This window comes from Schistocerca gregaria, chromosome 2 (assembly GCF_023897955.1).
Source record: "Schistocerca gregaria isolate iqSchGreg1 chromosome 2, iqSchGreg1.2, whole genome shotgun sequence".
NCBI lineage: Eukaryota > Metazoa > Arthropoda > Insecta > Orthoptera > Acrididae > Schistocerca > Schistocerca gregaria.
In genome coordinates this window covers 856,496,966-856,509,688 of record NC_064921.1, presented here as the reverse complement: position 1 = coordinate 856,509,688, position 12,723 = coordinate 856,496,966, and positions in this window count along the sequence as shown.

The window sequence follows — 12,723 nt, the reverse complement described above, 5'->3', positions numbered from 1 at the left end:
GAAACAGAGGCTTAATTATTTTGCAACATCTTGTATTAACTTCACTCGCTTAAGGTAATGCAAAACTTCACTGGCAAAACTAATAACTAAAGACACAGCAAAAATTAACAGTGCGCAGTTCCATTTATTTTGTATTTAGCTTAGCTAGTGATTTCTGCTGGCTTGGTAGGTACGTTATCGCTCTTATGATAAAAGTAAATTCAGCTGCTCATTTGCTTAAAGTAAATTCAGTTCATTGTTTCAATAATCAAAAGTAAATTGCCTGCCCTTTTCTAAATATTGCATTACTTTACGCTGAGGTTACTAACAGTCATTTTTTAATGTAACATATATGAGTTAGAATCAGCCATCTACACTCCTGGAAATGGAAAAAAAAACACATTGACACCGGTGTGTCAGACCCACCATACTTGCTCCGGACACTGCGAGAGGGCTGTACAAGCAATGATCACACGCACGGCACAGCGGACACACCACGAACCGCGGTGTTGGCCGTCGAATGGCGCTTTCTGCGCAGCATTTGTGCACCGCCGCCGTCAGTGTCAGCCAGTTTGCCGTGGCATACGGAGCTCCATCGCAGTCTTTAACACTGGTAGCATGCCGCGACAGCGTGGACGTGAACCTTATGTGCAGTTGACGGACTTTGAGCGAGGGCGTATGTGGGCATGCGGGAGGCCGGGTGGACGTACCGCCGAATTGCTCAACACGTGGGGCGTGAAGTCTCCACAGTACATCGATGTTGTCGCCAGTGGTTGGCGGAAGGTGCACGTGCCCGTCGACCTGGGACCGGACCGCAGCGACGCACGGATGCACGCCAAGACCGTAGGATCCTACGCACTGCCGTAGGGGACCGCACCGCCACTTCCCAGCAAATTAGGGAACTGTTGCTCCTGGGGTATCGGCGAGGACCATTCGCAACCGTCTCCATGAAGCTGGGCTACGGTCCCGCACACCGTTAGGCCGTCTTCCGCTCACGCCCCAAGATCGTGCAGCCCGCCTCCAGTGGTGTCGCGACAGGCGTGAATGGAGGGACGAATGGAGACGTGTCGTCTTCAGCGATGAGAGTCGCTTCTGCCTTGGTGCCAATGATGGTCGTATGTGTGTTTGGAGCCGTGCAGGTGAGCGCCACAATCAGGACTGCATACGACCGAGGCACACAGGGCCAACACCCGGCATCATGGTGTGGGGAGCCATCTCCTACACTGGCAGTACACCTCTGGTGATCGTCGAGGGGACACTGAATAGTGCACGGTACATCCAAACCGTCATCGAACCCATCGTTCTACCATTGCTAGACCGGCAAGGGAACTTGTTGTTCCAACAGGACAATGCACGTCCGCACGTATCCCGTGCCACCCAACGTGCTCTAGAAGGTGTAAGTCAAGTACCCTGACCAGCAAGATCTCCGGATCTGTCCCCCATTGAGCATGTTTGGGACTGGATGAAGCGTCGTCTCACGCGGTCTGCACGTCCACCACGAACGCTGGTCCAACTGAGGCGCCAGGTGGAAATGGCATGGCAAGCCGTTCCACAGGACTACATCCAAGCATCTCTACCATCGTCTCCATCGGAGAATAGCAGCATGCATTGCTGCGAAAGGTGGATATACACTGTACTATTGCCGACATTGTACATGCTCTGTTGCCTGTGTCTATGTGCCTGTGGTTCTGTCAGTGTGATCATGTGATGTATCCGACCCCAGGAATGTGTCAATAAAGTTTCCCCTTCCTGGGACAATGAATTCACGGTGTTCTTATTTCAATTTCCAGGAGTGTATTTAACCAGCAACTTCATTTAACTTTGCTTTCAGAATTTAGTACTTCAGATTAAGCAACTTCCAACTCAGTGCTTTCTGAATCAGTTATATTCTCTTGACTGTTGTGTTGTGGAAAAGCCTGACAACATTTGCTTAAATTTCTTTGCCATTACCTTTAATAGGATTCTGGATATTCATTGACCTAGTGGGCTGGCGACCGTTCAGTTTTACCTTCTTTTGTTAATCGGTATTTTTTGTATTAAAAGTATTACATGATACTCTTTTCCCCCCTGTGTTCTTCGTGAGCGACTGCACTAAATTCAACACTTTTCAGATTTACTGTCAGTATTTATACTACTTTTAGAATAGATTCTTCCTTCAGAGGGGGCCGGTTGTACACTTTCCTCCTACAAACCGGTATTATTTTGTTTAGGAACGCGTCCCTTACTTAGTGTAAAATTTCATTAGGCTTACGCGATGACGGTCAATTATATCGCAATCCAGCAGGCCGATTAGGAATTGGGAGGATAAACGTCAGGCGCGTTTTCTCTGGTGTTACAGCACTAATTTGCAATTTAGTTTTTGCACTGTGTAGCCGCTGTCAGTCGGTATTTTTTGTATTAAAAGTATTACATGATACTCTTTTCCCCCCTGTGTTCTTCGTGAGCGACTGCACTAAATTCAACACTTTTCAGATTTACTGTCAGTATTTATACTACTTTTAGAATAGATTCTTCCTTCTGCTCACCAGGTCTTTCATTCGACGCCCAGGGTCGACAGAAAGCGGTGGTTTGTTTCCCGTTGCAAACAATATTGTTTTCAAAATGAGCCGGTCGCTGTGGCCGAGTGGTTCTAGGCGCTTCAGTCCGGAATGACGCTGTTGCTACGGTCGCAGGTTTGAATCCTGCCTCGGGCATGGATGTGTGTGATGTCCTTAGGTTAGTTAGGTTTAAGTCGTTCTAAGTCTATGGGGCTGATGACCTCGATGTTAAATCCCATAGTGCTGAGAGCCATTCGAACCAGTTTTCCGTCGACATTTGGTCGTTGGTAGTAGTAATTCTTTGGACAGACTTCAGCTACACAAAGTAAAAAAGAAATTACGCATATTTGCCGAAACATCAGCATAAACCTGCCTGACGTCTCTTCCGAGGGACATGCGGTATAGGTCAGCTGCCTGTGATTTCCGCCAATTCCCCAGTCTGATATGCAGCTCATTGTCTGTGCCGAAATGCTGTCCTCATACCCAGGGATTCATGGTAAGCAGCTACCAGTCAACGCACAAGCAATCGAAGGAACCAGTGTAAATCGATCATCAAGAACAGATTAAGTGCGTGCTAGCGTCGTTACACTGTAGGGTGACAACCCGCAATTCTGGATTACTCGGGTGGGTAAACTGTTCTTCTTCAGGAATAATTAACAACATAAAAACCAATGTGACAAGAATGTGAGACCGGCAAGTCTCTAGAGACTTCGTGAACCAAGAAGTAAATAGCAAAACAGAACGTGATTTGGCAGGAGAAGTGTCGGATACCAACGCAGAGGGGGGCAGCGCCACATTTCTTGCTACATCAGCATCACTGAATGCGTGAATACCAGCAACTCGTGACGCTAGCCTCGTTCTGGCGTAATAAAGGTGGCCGAAGTGTGCACGAGCGTGCCATCGCGACGCGATCTAACTGCTGCTGATCTGAATTTATGCAAGTTGGTTCCGAGGTGATGGAGGCCAGTTCATGTCAAATAAAGATAGCGACAACCTCCTCACTACTGTCGTAAGATCTGTAACGAAGTGGGACCTTCAAAGGTCTGAAACAGAACAGATCCCGGATAGCACCTCTCCTCGCTTTTATGGACTCTGGCGCGGCACACAGTAGCGTACTTTCTCCCAGAGAATGTGGTGTCTATATCAGCTTTACTGCTGGGGGAAGGGAGGGAGGCACTGAAGACGTTCCCTGTGGCTTAAGGTTTGGTGACATTTCGTGGCGCCCGGGCAACAACCGCGGGAGAAAAGTATCTACGTATACGCATTTGAACGCAACGGTTCCGAAACTTACTGACTTACGCAACCTTGCGGCTTTCTAAATTTAAGTGATTGGTGGATATTAAAAATCACCCACGTCCATCATCGGATGCTCATGTACCTAACACGTGGGTTGCCCCAGGTGAGTGAGGAAAATTGGCATTAAAGTATAAATTCGCAAATTATGTCTTTTCACTTAATGCTTTAACCCTTTGGGTCCCAACAACATGGAAAATAATTAACCTTATTATCATAGTAAACAACGTATACAAGAAGAAATTGTCAGAAAGTAAACAATCACTTGTTGTAAGGATGTGGTTGTACTTTGGAATATAGATGTAAAATTTTGCACAAAATAAATGTGTATTATCGTAATAAGCAACGGCTACAAGATGAAATTGGCTAAAGGTAACCAATCAGTTGTTTCAAGGAGGTAGTTTCACTTTGGAATCAGTGGAACATACAATATTCAAATACTCATCATTCCACGTGAAACTTTTGAAAACAAATTCGCGTTTTTTCTAGTTAAAATCGCAGATCTCGAAATTTCAGTGAATTTAACGCCTGAAACATATTACAGTCCTAAATAACAAGCAAGGATGGACCTAAAATTTAATTATATTTTATATCACAGCTAAATACTGTTCCAGTGGTTTCATTTCGTTAGCACCCATAAAAGCAGTAGTACAAACTCAAATTTACGTTACGGTTGCTTAGATATACTCACTTTCGCTGTCATTGGTTTCCACAGTATGGCCACTATATAAAAACAGCCTGTCTCTGCCTCCTACAACCATGTAGCACGGTCTTCGCGCCGACTGTTGCTTTGAACTCTATAACTGACTACTACAGTGCACTACATTCGTAGAGTGCATTCGTAGAAGCACTTCACTGTGCACCTCTAGAAGTCTCTGTCTTGCAATAGCATTGGTGGTTTCATGAGAAAGGCAGTGGTACTTAACATAAATGAAGAAAATGCTGGTTTCAGGAAGAGAACACTGGCGCTCAAAGGATTAATTAAGTCTTGTTAATAAATTATGCAGCAAGCCAGCGATTACAACCACTGGAATCGTAATTAAGTACATTTTATTAATCTGTAGTAGAAAACGTGATTCTTATGTAATTAAACGCTCTTTCCTTGTATGGTACCAGACCGCACAGCTGCTGAGGCTTGTATGTGTGGATCATCTCAAAAAAGTTTAGGAGCTTGTAGACAGGTTTTATTATTAATTCTTCCATTCGTTTCAACATCTAAGTTTTGTGAAGAATAGGCAGTATGGTTACCGCAGAGTCAGTCTTCTGCTCGCACAGAAGCTAACCAATATTAGACTGTTCCTGTTCTCTTAGCGAGCTAGTCTCTCTAATCAACGGCTGTGTAATATGCCACGCGGTATTTCGACTTGTAAGATGAAAGGTAATTTTCAACAGCCAACAAAACTTTCCCGTATAATCACCCATGTTGGACTAAGTATCAAGTGCACAACATACCGTCCTCTTTCACAGTGATCGACACCTAACCAAATGACTGAACAATGTTTACCATTTTCAAAGCAACGCCAGACACATCCCTCCTGTCTGAAAATTAGCTCCAGACTCTTCGAAAATTAGTCCCCACAGTCGACCGTCTCCAGAATGCCGTACTTTGCTCTTTTCTGATGGACTGGGACAAAATATAAATGCCTGTTGTTTTACAAAATCCCTTATATACAATTTACATAATTTGTTGTGGTTCCCTTTCTTTACTGCCAACTCCAGCAAATGGATGAGCTAGCTGCATTGTGTGCTAGTGAAGGACGTACCACAAGTGAAAGAGAGGCAGATAGCAGAGGGATTTACGTATGTATGGTAAGTCCCTTCCCTCGAAAATTTCCCTCCATCATACCTCGTCTGTATTACCACAGATGACTTGTCACTGACTTCATTTCTACTAAAACTGCCTTACACACGAGGTGCCTAGGTGCTTCCACAGCCTTATATAGCAGTTGTCTCCTGTTCAAAAAACAGTACGCAGGTCGTGAGTCCGCTATCTTGAGGCTGAAATAAACTTTTTTTTTGTCATCAGTCTACAGACTGATTTTATGCGGCCCGCCACGAATTTTTGCCATAGCGAGTCTGCTTTTGATGTTCGCCTTGCTACGTCCGTCATTGGTTATTTTACTGCCTAGGTAGCAGAATTCCTTAACATCATTGACTTCGTGACCATCAATGCTGATGTTAAGTTTCTCGCTGTTCTCATTTCTACTACTTCTCATTACCTGCGTCTTTCTCCGATTTACTCTCAAACCATACTGTGTACTCATTAGACTGTTCATTCCGTTCAGCAGATCATTTAATTCTTCTTCACTTTCACTCAGGATAGCAATGTCATCAGCGAATCGTATCATTGATATCCTTTCACCTTGTATTTTAATTCTACTCCTGAACCTTTCTTTTATTTCCATCATTAAAGCCAAACTGATCGTCACCTAGCGCATTATCAATTTTCTTTTCCATTCTTCTGAATATTATTCTTGTAAGCAGATTCGATGCATGAGCTGTTAAGCTGATTGTGCGATAATTCTCGCACTTGTCAGCTCTTGCCGTCTTCGGAATTGTGTGGATGATGCTTTTCCGAAAGTCAGATGGTATGCCGCCAGACTCGTATATTCTACACACCAACGTGAATAGTCGTTTTGTTGCCACTTCCCGTAATGATTTTAGAAATTCTGATGGAATGTTATCTATCCCTTCTGCCTTATTTGACCGTAAGTCCTGCAAAGCTCTTAAATTTCGATTCTAATACTGGATCCCCTATCTCTTCTAAATCGACTCCTGTTTCTTCTTCTATCACATCAAACAAATCTTCACCCTCATAGAGGTTTTCAATGTATTCTTTCCACCTACCTGCTCTCTCCTCTGCATTTAACAGTGGAATTCCCGTTGTACTCTTAATGTTACCACCGTTGCTTTTAATGTCACCAAAGGTTGTTTTGACTTTACTGTATGCTGAGTCTGTCCTTCCGACAATCATATCTTTTTCGATGTCTTCACATTTTTCCTGCAGCCATTTCGTCTTAGCTTCCCTGCACTTCCTATTTATTTCATTCCTCAGCGACTTGTATTTCTTTATTTCTGATTTTCCCGCAACATGTTTGTACTTCCTCCTTTCATCAATCAACTGAAGTATTTCTTCTGTTACCCATGGTTTCTTCGCAGCTACCTTCTTTGTACCTATGTTTTCCTTCCCAACTTCTGTGATGGCCCTTTTTAGAGATGTCCATTCCTCTTCAACTGTGCTGCCTACTGCACTATTCCTTATTGCTGTATCTATAGAGTTAGAGAACTTCAAACGTATCTCGTCATTCCTTAGAGCTTCCGTATCCCACTTCTTTGCGTATTGATTCTTCCTGACTAATGTCTTGAACTTCAGCCTACTCTTCATCACTACTATATTGTGATCTGAGTCTATATCAGCTCCTGGGTACGGCTTACAATCCAGTATCTAATTTCGGAATCTCTGTCTGACCATAATGTACTCTAATTGAAATCTTCCCGTATCTCCCGGCCTTTTCCAAGTATACCTCCTCCTCTTGAGATTCTTGAACAGGGTATTCACTATTACTAGCTGAAACTTGTTACAGAACTCAATTAGTTTTCTCCTCTTTCATTCCTTGTCCCAAGCCCATATTCTCCTGTAACCTTTTCTTCTACTCCTTCCCCTACAACTGCATTCCAGTCGCCCATGACTATTAGATTTTCGTCCCCCTTTACATACTGCATTACCCTTTCAATATCCTCATACATTCTCTCTATCTGTTCATCTTCAGCTTGCGACGTCGGCATGTATACCTGAACTATCGTTGTCGGTGTTGGTCTGCTGTCGATTCTGATTAGAACAACCCGGTCACTGAACTGTTCACAGTAACAGACCCTCTGCCCTACCTTCCTATTCATAACGAATCCTACACCTGTTATACCATTTTCTGCTGCTGTTGCTATTACCCGATAGTCATCTGACCAGAAATCCTTTTCTTCCTTCCACTTCACTTGACTGACCCCTACTATATCTAGATTGAGCCTTTGCATTTCCCTTTTCAGATTTTCTAGTTTCCCTACCACGTTCAAGCTTCTGACATTCCACGCCCTGACTCGTAGAACATTATCCTTTCTCATGGTAACCTCCCCCTTGGCAGTCCCCTTCCGGAGATCCGAATGGGGGACTATTCCGGAATCTTTTGCCAATGGAGAGATCATCATGACACTTCTTCAACTACAGGCCACATGTCCTGTGGATACACGTTACTTGTCTTTAATGCAGTGGTTTCCATTGCCTTCCGTATCCTCATGTCGTTGATCATTGCTGATTCTTTCGCTTTTAGGGGCAGTTTCCCACCCCTAGGACAAGAGAGTGCCCAGAACCTCTATCCGCTCCTCCGCCCTCTTTGACAAGGCCGTTGGCAGAATGAGGCTGACTTCTTATGCCGGAAGTCTTCGGCCGCCAATGCTAACCATTTATCAAAATTTAGGGAGTGGTGGGGATCGTACCCGGGACGGGAGATGTTTTGATTATGAATCAAAGACGCTACCCCTAGACCACGGGTAGGAACAGGTACTGTACATTTAATTATAATTTGACTTGGTATGTTTAAACGGGATCCAACTCACTTTTCATTAGCAGAATAAAAGAAATTGCACAATTATAGTCCCCTTTACGACCCGCAAACAATTTCCATTCTTCACACTTTCATAAAAAAGAAACGAAACAATGAATTGTGTATTTTGTTAATTACTATTAACCTGTTCTCAGTTGCCTGTGCAAATAATCAGAGATTGCTAATTATGTTTTTAAGCGATACTGACCAAAGCAGGATACATGTCTATCCTCCGAGACTGTCGATCATACTCTGGTCTTACAAACGAACCACTTTGCCCGCCATCCAAATTAGCCACGATCCGAAGATCTTCCAAGTGCTTCGTCAGCCTCTTCGTTTAGCAGTTGTTTATTATTCTGCTGGTTATTAACACTTTTGAACTAATGGAATGATAGCCTGTTATTGAGAGCTGCTGTTATAAGAAATGCTAGTGAATTCGTTGTTTAGTTTTTATGATATTAATCAGAACTGTATCATAATGGAGCCCTACTTCCGAACACAGGAGCCAGTTGCGGGAAGGACCACAATTTGGACGGTCTTTATCACGATACCCGTACCGAATAAACAATCTGTCAACCGTATCTCACTGCACATTTCGCCATTTTCCCACTGCTGCCTTCTCAAGTGCTCTAGGAAGAGCTTCTTGTACTGGATGTGATGGCTGTAAGGCCAGAAAACATACAGACAGTCAAAGTAAGTTTTGTTTTAGGTTTTAAATAGCGTCATGTTTAAACTGTGAATGGTACACTGTGATATATTTTTCGACAGGTCTTGAACAGGGGAAGCTGATTACTGAATAAAGAATGTAAGTACTGCAGTTCACATCTTCGGAACGAACAATGTTATTAGAATTGCACCCTTGCTGGTTAATATACGCCTGGTAGCTAAACATTGCCTTGATACATGTTTTGTTTTGTGTGTGGACAAAAAGTTATTTCGGATGATCAAGATAAATGGGACACAATGTAAAGTGTACAGCAAAACAATACTGACAGTATTCAAGGAGTTGTAGAAGATATTTGGAGGAACAAACTGAGGGTAGAATCCCATGCCTGGAAACTTTATTCAAAGACGAAATTATTAGGAACAACGCAGACGTAATCATTGAGAAGGCAAAATGAGGTCGGATGCATTCACTCCTGTCATTAACAGAGACAGCCGTCTTTCATCGTCCGAACTCGTTTCCTACCGAAGTGTTGCCCTATTGGGAGACGTTGGCCCCTATATCTTTGAAGTGCTATTCAAAAATGGCTCTGAGCACTATGGGACTTAACATCTATGGTCATCAGTCCCCTAGAACTTAGAACTGCTTAAACTTAACTAACCTAAGGACGTCACACAACACCCAGCCATCAGGAGGCAGAGAAAATCCCTGACCTCGCCGGGAATCGAACCCGGGAACCCGGGAACCCGGGCGCGTGAAGCGAGAACGCTACTGCACTACCACGAGCTCCGGGCTTGAAGTGCTATGGAACAGAGCGCGCAAAATTCGATGGCCGCTTGATGCTCAGTGACTGGGGAGGCGTGGGGAGAGTGGCAGTGGCGGGGGGGGGGGGGGGGGGTTCATTCAGAACGCTGTAGGGGAAATGGCGAGCTATGGAGGGGATGTGCCATCCTTAACTGAAGGCCACGCTCACATTATTTGTAAATCAGTGGGCCATCTCTCATCTCTGCTTTCGTTAGTATCTAAAAAGAATTCCATCGAAAATGCAGCGATTTATTTTCGTCTGGCTTGTTAACGATTCGTAACATTCAGAGAAACGTCATGAATGGCGAATTTTGAGTAAAACCTACAAATTCTCTGGTTTCCATGTTAAAATTTGCTTCTTTTACCGAAACACAATGGAGTTTATACAGTCTCACCTTACTAACATGTTGTGCAGACACAATTGCGTGAGGATTCTGAAACAGTGCTTTATTAAGTTTGTTAAGTGATGAACTGAGGAAATGTGTAGTCAGTAGCTTACGAAAAAGCACATCCTCAGTACAAAAAAACGTGGAATGTCTTCACATATGTTGTTCAAAAACCCATAGCATTTATCATTTCACCAGCTATTGATAGACCTTAAAAAATTACATTCTTTTACCGAAAAGTCTGTTGTTACTGGAATAACACGGTAGAGAATGAAGTTATGCATAATATGATATGGTGCTTTCATTTTGCAAAATTTCATTTCGATATCTAAAACCTGTTATGAAATATGAGGAATCTTGTGACTGTTTCACTCTGACTTTACCAAAGGCGCGGCGCGATCACAAATGAGTGTGCTACTTCAGATCGGTTTTCTCAAGGTTAGTGACAGATACCTTTATGTAAGTCTAAAGAAAAATTCAGTATGTTAGCTAAATTTCATATGCAACAACATATGTAATATGCACTAAATGCAAAATCTTAGCGACCTCTATTTTTTGTTTCACACTTTTCCAAATATCGCGTAGTGTCTCACTTTCACGTAAATATCACAATAACTATGACCGTACAGAAATGGAAGCATATTATCATGGACCTGACATATAAAGCTATAACTAAAGCAAAAATGAAATTTTTTCACCAAGTATTTTCTATAAAATAGTTTGATAAAGACAGCATGGTGCGCGCTTCGATTGTGTCATCGCTGACGGGCCGAAAGGTAGAAAAAACTTATCGGCCTCCCCTTCCGAATAAGCGAATGCATTTGCTGAGTGCTTTGGACAAAACATGGTCAGTGCACATCGACCACTGTATCCTGCGGGAGCCATATCGCTGGATGCCGTTCTTGAAATCAGTTTCTTCCACGAGACAGCCTCTACAACAGCTCGAAATTTATCTGCATTGTTATGTTACTTCATGTACACAAGTATCCCAGAAATGTTTCGTCAAACTTTGAGGCCTTGTAGAGGGTGTCTCGGAGGAACCCACGCCCAGTTATATCATACAGCGACACTACAGAGCATCGAAGTTATAGGCGAAGGCGCATTTCACTAGACCACCCATTCAGCAGCAAATGTGACTATGGATGCTTATAGATCGTAGGCGGAATGTCTCGCAGTGTTGTTTGTTTTCTGTCACCGCGACTGATTGCCACAGTCGCCAGTGGATAAGACAGGGCTAGGTGCGTGCACACAGGACTCGTCTCATGTGACTGATTGCTCTGTTCCTTTGGTGGATTACGGTTTCAGACACTGGTTTCCATCTGCAGTTCACTTTTCGCCTGCACGCCGAAAAACTTGGAGATTTTAGAGGGTCCCAGGCCAAAAAAAAACTGAAGATGGAATCCCATGTCCGAAACAGTCATCCATCGAGGCGTCAGTACCACATTCATAGGAGACGCCTATAGCGTCGACGCTCTGTAACGTTTTTGGATGATTCCGGACAAAAGTTCATATTATGAAACATCCCCTTAGGAAAATTTATAAATTACTGCGCTGGTAAACCTCTTACGTTATTTGATTTTCAAACTGCTGAGCGAAACTGAATGTGCTCAGACATTTCTCTCTTTACTTACTCTGATTATCAATAAACTGACACACAATATTTTTAGCGCAACTTTCAATAATCCCTACAAAAGAATGGCCCTCACTAACAATAACCTATGTTGTTGTTGTGGTCTTTCCTGAGACTGGTTTGATGCAGCTCTACATGATACTCTATCGTGTGCAAGCTTCTTCATCTCCCAGTACCTACTGCAACCTACATCCTTCTGAATCTGCTTAGTGTTTTCATCTCTTGGTCTCCCTCTACGATTTTTACCCTCCACGCTGCCCTGCAGTACTAAATTGGTGATCCCGTGATGCCTCAGAATATGTCCTACCAACCGATCGCTTCTTCAAGTCAAGTTGTGCCACAAACTCCTCTTCTCCCCAATTCTATTCAATACCTCCTCATTACTTGTATGATCTACCCATCTAATCTTCAGCATTCTTCTGTAGCACCACATTTCGAAAGCTTCTATTCTCTTCTTGTCTGAACTATTTATCGTCCATGTTTCACTTCCATACATGCCTACACTCCATACAAATACTTTATGAAACGACTTCCTGATACTTAAATCTATACTCGATGTTAACAAATTTCTCTTCTTCAGAAACAATTTCCTTGCCATTGCCAGTCTACCCTTTTATATCCTCTCTACTTCGACCATCATCAGTTATTTTGCTCCCCAAATAGCAAAACTCCTTTACTACCTTAAGTTTCTCATTTCCTAATCTAATTCCCTCAGCATCACCCGACTTAATTCGACTACATTCCATTATTCTCGTTTTGCTCTTGTTGCTGTTCACCTTATACCATCCTTTCAAGGCGCTGTCCATTCCGTTTAACTGCTCTTCCAAGTCCTTTG